Source organism: Psammomys obesus, unplaced genomic scaffold, assembly GCF_907164565.1.
Source record: "Psammomys obesus unplaced genomic scaffold, mPsaObe1.curated_primary_1811, whole genome shotgun sequence".
Classification (NCBI taxonomy): Eukaryota; Metazoa; Chordata; class Mammalia; order Rodentia; family Muridae; genus Psammomys; species Psammomys obesus.
This window is the reverse complement of record NW_026590503.1, coordinates 554,739-560,738: the sequence shown is the minus strand read 5'-3', so window position 1 is coordinate 560,738 and position 6,000 is coordinate 554,739. Positions and strand designations below refer to the sequence as shown.

Below are 6,000 nucleotides of genomic sequence, written 5' to 3'. Positions count from 1 at the left end.
CAAGGTTTTAGATTCAGACCCAAGAGATTAGGTTATAGTGGAGGACTAAAGAACTGTGGGACAGAGAGAGGAAAGTAGGGAAAGGAAGATTCTCTTCTAGGTCATCCCTCTGCTTGGTTTGATGAATCCCCATGTTATGCTTTTAAATATAGATCAAGCTGATGCTTACTTCTTTCTCATTTTTCTGGGTTGTGTTTCACAGGAAACACAAGGTTTAGTTTGAGTTGTATGAAAAATTGGGTAAAACATTTATCTTAGTTTTATATTCTTAAAAACTTTCCTGCTAATACTGCATAGTAAAACAGTTAATACATCATTTTTTAACCTACACTTTTCCCTGTTCATTTTCTTTCTCCTGAATTCTAAACAACTGGGAATAATGCTGGAATTTGCAGAAGAAATAAATCAACCCAGAATGGAAAGGGGGGGTTCATTTCACTCATAGTTTAAAAAACTTAATTATAAGTATAGTATTAAAAAGAAAGTAAGAAAGTTAGGAAAACAAAGGATCAAAACATCCCCACATGTCTTCAGCATCTCCAAGTGATAAGAAAAATGCTGATGTAAGAGGAACTGAGGCCCTCTCTGGCCTCACCTCTGCTCTTCCATTCACCTGCTTCCCCAGGCACAGAGGTGCCCACACCTCTGAATCACCCAAAGAGAATCTGGCCAGGCAGGTTCTACAGCTCCAAGAACATTTGTTTGCACAAAGAATTTTCATTTCCTGCTAATACTGAAGGAGACTGAGTTTTTTGGCAAACATCTCACCACCACTTTAATTTCCTTTAATGGAAAGAGGCCTTAGGTCCAGTCTGCTCTTAGATGCACCCTCTCCTCTCCTTTCCAACCCCAACCCCCATCCTCGCCCAATCCCACACTGCTTTTTCAACAGCTTCCATTTTCTTAGAGTGAAACTCTCACCATCTCCCTGAGTTTCGGGTGCGGAGGCTGAATTATGGGTATTGTAGTTCTCTTGCCTTCCAGAGTTTCTGGTTGGGCAGCATCTTGTCACATTGGTAGGGATTTGAATAGCAGCTAGCTCTGTCAGGAAGAGGGCAAGTGCTGCAGATCACCAAGACTGGCATGTGCCTAAGCTGAAGAAATCGGACTCATTTCCGCAGATGTGAGTGTTACTTTTTAAACATAATATTCCTTTCATTGTTGATATGTGCTACACACTGGAAAGTTACATGATTTTCAGAAGCATTAATTAATGGAGTGATCTAAGCTCTGCTTGAGAAAAATGGGAGGTAACTTATTAAAAAAAACTTGTGGGACAGAGCTAGAACAACACTTTGAGATATGGTTTAAAATTGTTTTTAAAAGGAGGAACGTACAACATGAAGAGCAAATTGTAAAACAAAAACAAAGAAAGGAAAAAACAACAACAATAATCTCCCTTTAACCTGGCTCAGTGTGTATGTGGTTAAAGCCTCTGAAGATACTATTTTAAAAGGCATATGATCTGCTTGTGTTAAAAAGATTGAGCTTAGGAATCCAGTGGAGTTGGATTGACCCAAAGTACAGAGTGTTTCCCCTTGTGAAGCCTCAGTTTCCTCATCTGTAAAGTGCACTTAGTCTACCACACAGCATTATCTTGTACTTAACACATGCTTGGCAGTTCCTGGCAGAGGTGACTTAACATAATCTAAATTGTCAATTAAGTTTTAGGAACTGATCAAAGACACACACACACACACACACACACACACACACACACAAAAGATTCAGATTATATAAGGTATCTCTAGTTTAGTCAGTTTCACAAAAACAGAAAGTAGAATAGTGGTTGTCAGGGTCTGGGAGAAAGAGGAAGTAGGAGTTGTTTTATGGGTGTAGAGCTTTAGTTTTGCACAATGGAACCATTCTGGAGATGGTTTCTGCAAGTGTATAAATTTAGTTGATGTTATTTTACTTTCTATTTATGAATAGGATGTTGTTGTTATGTTATACTTTTCCACAATAAAATGACCAAAAGGAATGTAGTAAAAAAAAATATATGATGCCTTCCATTTATTAAGCTACTATTGACTCCTTGAAACACATCTGTATTCATTGTGCCCAATTTCAGGTTAACCCTGAGCAGCCCGAGCTAGGGTGTTGTGTGTACACCAGAACAGTTAAGAGCCAACAGTGATGTACTTCAGACATGTTTTTAAAGTTCTCTAGATATTAGTGGTGATCTTTTTATGCCCTCCTTTACATAAATATATGATTTCCTTTAACTCATAATAATGATTTTCTCAGGATATCAAAGGTAGTGTACAGAGCCTACAAATTATGAAGTTGTATTAATTACTACAACAGACTTGTAAGCTTTAGTTATAATTCATAACACTTAAAACAAATGCATTATTAATTCATTTTCTCCTTCCCTGTAGCTAATTTTTAAGCAGAATTTTTTTTTACCTGTCTGCGCCTTAGAAATAAAGACTGTTAAGCCAGAGCTTATTAACAGTAATCTTATGTTTACATGTAATAGCTAAGTTGAAAGATAAAATATAGTTTGAAATTATATTGAACTTGGATGTGTGATTATTTAATTTTTAGGAAGCCCTTTCTTAAAAGACCCAGGTATGCCCTGCTATATTTGAACAGATTTTTTTGGTGACCCCTGCAGGTAACAACCAGTATTTTTTATGACATATGTTGTGCAAATGTAAACTCTTTAGGAGCTATGAAAAAAACATAATGAAATTATAGTTGTTGTTATGCTTTGTAAGTACTGACTGTATGTTGCACAGTCACTAATAGAAGTTACCCATTGTCTGGTTCCTGGAAAGAAGTGTCATTTATTTGTTTAATAAATGTTTCTAGCATTGTTTCAATACTTTCCAGCAGGGCTAGGCCTGGAGGCTATAAGAATGTCTCTGGCAAGCCTCATCTATTCCAGAAGATGTTATTCGATATAGTTAGCAGAAGGAAGGGCTCGCCGGTTGGTTCCCCGGGGCTGCTCAAGGAGTCACTACGACTAATCCCACTGCATGGAAAGTGTGATGGTCAGATTCATGGAATTAAGAAGCAGCTTCTCTAAGTCTTTATTTTGAATTGAAGGCACTGGAGGCTAGAAAAGTGAATGAGTGAAGGAACCATTCAAAAGCAGAACAAAAAGTTAAAGGAAGGGCTTCCTAAAAATTAAATAATAACACATTCAAGTTCAATATAATTTCAAACTATATTTTATCTTTCAACTTAGCTGTTACATGTAAACATAAGACTACTGTTGATAAGCACTGGCTCAATAATCTTGCCCAGAATGCTTTAAGAAGCAGCAGTAACAAACTTCTAGAGGATACTGAGGTAAGTGATGGACCATTACCTGGGTCTAGAAGGATACACAAAGTTGAGCTCTTCAGAGAAAGATGACAAGATTATTGTATGCACAGCAGCAGTTTCCAGACTTTGCATCCATGAAATTATTTTAGGCAAGATATTCTCAATTTCTTATGGAAAAACAAAAAAACCCAGAATTTCTAAAAAACAACCCTGTACATCAACAGATTGTCTAGAGGTATCTCCATCCCTGATCTCAAGCTGTACTACCGAGCAATAGTAATAAAAACTGCATGGTACTGGCATAGAAACAGAATGCATCCAGAAGATAGCATGCAGGTGAGGAGAACATAGAGAGCATAAATGGGAACTCATGAAAACAAACTGATAATTTAAGCATGAATAATGAGGAGTCCAACAGAAAAGGAGAGTGGCACAGGTATATGTACACACCTTTACATGAAGATGTACACACATGTGAAGGCCAGGCTTTGGCAATGGTTGTCTGCCTTTATCATTTTCTGCCTCATTTTCCGAGACTAAATCTCCCACTGAACCTGGTGCTCACTGATTTGGTAAAGTGCTTAATATACAAGTACAAAAACCTGTTCCACAGTTACTGCCTACTAGGGGATGCAGAGACAGGCAGATCTTACAGAGCTTACAGGCCAAACAGTCTGGCCAAATCAGTACACACGTGTACATGTGCTCCCTGCCCCCACATACACACACACTCGTGGAAAAATTGAGAACATAATCATTCTATAAAAACATTGAGCAATAATGACAATCAAAGTTTTCAAGCTTGACAGCCTAAGAGAGTGCCAGTAACACCTTGGGCCATTGGAAATTGAGAGAAAGGGAAACTACATTGTTCATCAAGAGAAAAGTTAGTTATAGAGCAGCCAGAAGCATGGCAGGAACAGCAAATGCTATCCAAAAGAACAAGAACTAGCCCCAGTCTTCATCCTGTCCCACTCAGGCTCTTGGGGAGGAAAACTGAAAAAAAGAACCTCAGGTGCAAAGCGGATTAAGGAAGCTAGTGGAAAGACATGCCAACTTTATTTAATGATTGACTTTCTCTTGGGGTTCTCTCTTGGTAACTATAATCATCTTGCTCAGAAGTCAATTATGGTTCATTATCTGGGATAAAATAAAGATTTATTTCTCATAACAAATTGGAATGTTTTCATCTCAAACCAAGAGATGGGTTTTGGTGGTGGTGGTGTTTTTTGTTTGTTTGCTTGTTTGTTTGTTTTTTCAGGAAGAAGAATATTGTACATTTTCTAAAACAGAAATTAATTAAAATGTTTCTCTAACACACAGGATATTTGACTATAGCCATCACAAAGATTTGTGTATTTAAGTCCCTGATTCAGAAATGAATAAGATTAAAGATAAAAGAAAAAAAAAAGAAGTATTCCTTAAGCCTAGTTTCCTCCAAAATCAAAGATATTGCTATCCTGTGTGCAGATCCCTGGATATTTTTGTCTTATCATTTTTAAAAGTTTTATTCTCTCCACTGCTATGTGAGCATACCTACAAGCAATGTACAGCATTGCCTTGGATGCTTAGGCAGACATTAAAGTCTGAATTATTCATTTATGACTCCCTCTTTTCTCTCAACATTATACACTGTGAGAGCAATCTAGATTGATCCTCACAGAATGACCTATTAATTCCTACAAGTTCATTTTATTATAATGAATGAAATTGTAAGACACTCTATCACATTATCTTACAAACTTCAGAATCACCCTAGAGAATGTTTCTAGAAGTGGAGTTGTTGAGCCAGAGGTCTATTTGTCTTGTTTTATGAGATACTGAGGAACTGTGTTCCAACATGTTTATACTATACTGTTTCCCCAGCCAAAATCAGATTTCCTGTTTATTCCCGTTATGGTCAAGCTTGTTGATAAAATAAAATCAAATAATTTTCCTGGAGATGAAGGAAAGTGAGACACTCCTGTTATCTTGGAGGTTCTGATATTTTTGAAATATTTTTTTGAGACAGGTTTCTCTGTGCAACAAGATCCCTGGCTGCCCTGGACTTGCTTCGTAGACAAGGCTGACCTTGAAGCCACAGACTCCACCTGCCTTTGCCTTCCAAGTGTTGGGATTAAAAGGGTGTGCCACTATGCCTAGGGCTCCTTTCTTAGCTGATGCTGCAAGAGATTGACTTTTCCTTTAAATGACATTTAGTTGTGTTTTAATTCAATTAATAGAAATCATGATAATGATATTAATAATAATGTCTGACTTTACTAAAATATTTACATATACAGATACTGTATTAAATGCTTTACTTCATTTAGCTAATTTTTGAGGGGCAGATGGTAGTTTTTTTTTAATTAATTACACTTTATTCATTTTGTATTCCCCCATAAGCCCCTCCCTCCTTCCCTCCCGATCCCACCCTCCCTCCCCTTTCCCATGCATGCCACTCCCCAAGTCCACTGATAGAGGAGGTTCTCCTCTCCTTTCTGGTCTTAGTCTATCAGTTCTCATCAAAAGTGGCTGCATTGTCCTCTACTGTGGCCTGGTAAGGCTGCTCCCCCTCAGGGGGAGGTGATCAAAGAGCAGGCCAATCAGATTATGTCAGAGGCAGTCCCTCTTCCCATTACTATGTAACGCACTTGGACACTGAACTGCCATGGGCTACATCTGTGCAGGGGTTCTAGGTTATCTCCATGAATAGTCCTTGGTTGGAGTGTGAGTCTCTGGGAA

General features: G+C 37.9%; 1 protein-coding gene across 1 annotated transcript in view; it reads left to right on the top strand.

The window, feature by feature from the left end:
• The first annotated feature begins 1,062 nt into the window (after window positions 1-1,062).
• Macc1 (MET transcriptional regulator MACC1) overlaps window positions 1,063-6,000 on the top strand; it is a 76,102-nt gene continuing 71,164 nt past the window's right edge. Inside the window, exon 1 of the mRNA XM_055607558.1 lies at window positions 1,063-1,123. The gene's annotated coding sequence lies outside the window, so the exon portion shown is untranslated. The remainder of the gene's footprint in view (window positions 1,124-6,000) is intronic.